Source organism: Hippocampus comes, unplaced genomic scaffold, assembly GCF_001891065.2.
Source record: "Hippocampus comes isolate QL1 unplaced genomic scaffold, H_comes_QL1_v1.1 C16606428, whole genome shotgun sequence".
In the NCBI taxonomy this organism is placed as follows: Eukaryota; Metazoa; Chordata; class Actinopteri; order Syngnathiformes; family Syngnathidae; genus Hippocampus; species Hippocampus comes.
Window position 1 is genome coordinate 1 of NW_017835023.1, and position 589 is coordinate 589.

The 589-nt window shown below is 46.7% G+C and overlaps 1 long non-coding RNA gene across 1 annotated transcript; it reads left to right on the forward strand.

Annotated features, from left to right (window-relative positions):
- Positions 1 to 6: 6 nt before the first annotated feature.
- Positions 7 to 582, forward strand: LOC109508777 (uncharacterized). The gene is made up of 3 exons (XR_002166776.1): positions 7 to 253; positions 365 to 400; positions 478 to 582. It is a non-coding gene; the product is annotated as an uncharacterized LOC109508777 (long non-coding RNA).
- The last annotated feature ends 7 nt before the right edge of the window (positions 583 to 589 follow it).

Below are 589 nucleotides of genomic sequence, written 5' to 3' on the forward strand. Positions count from 1 at the left end.
CTTCCTGTTTCACACCTTCATTGTTTTCCAGTCCAACTCTGTCACGTGTGATTTTTATCATTTCCGTTTGACTTGTTGCCATTGCACTTGTTCTTTTTCCACTTTGAGTTGTTCTTGTTCCTGCCCAGCTATTTGTCACCCCTTTTTACCCAAAGTAACCTTTTGTAGTTCCTGTCTGACCCGTTCTTGTTCCTGTTGCAGGTTATTCCAGGTGATCGTGCGCATCGACGACACTCTCGCCTTGCTTAACCTTGTGAGTAGAACACCTTGGTGCATGACCCTGACTTGAGGTTCTTGTTCCAGGTTTGTTGTTGTTCCTGACGCAATATTCTTGATGTGTTGATGTTCCTGTTTGGGGTTTCAGGCTTGCATGATGCTGATCACCTTGCTGCCGTACACGGTCAGTCACGGTCCCACCATTTGTTGACAAATGACATCGCCGATGACATCACAGCAGAGGTTTTCTTGTCCTTGTAGTTTTCGCTGATGGCGAACTTTCCAGCACACGTTCTGGGAATTCTTCTGTTCTGCGGCTGTGTGATGGTCATCGGTCTCATTCAGGTCTGGTGTTAGCATGAGCATCTTCGAG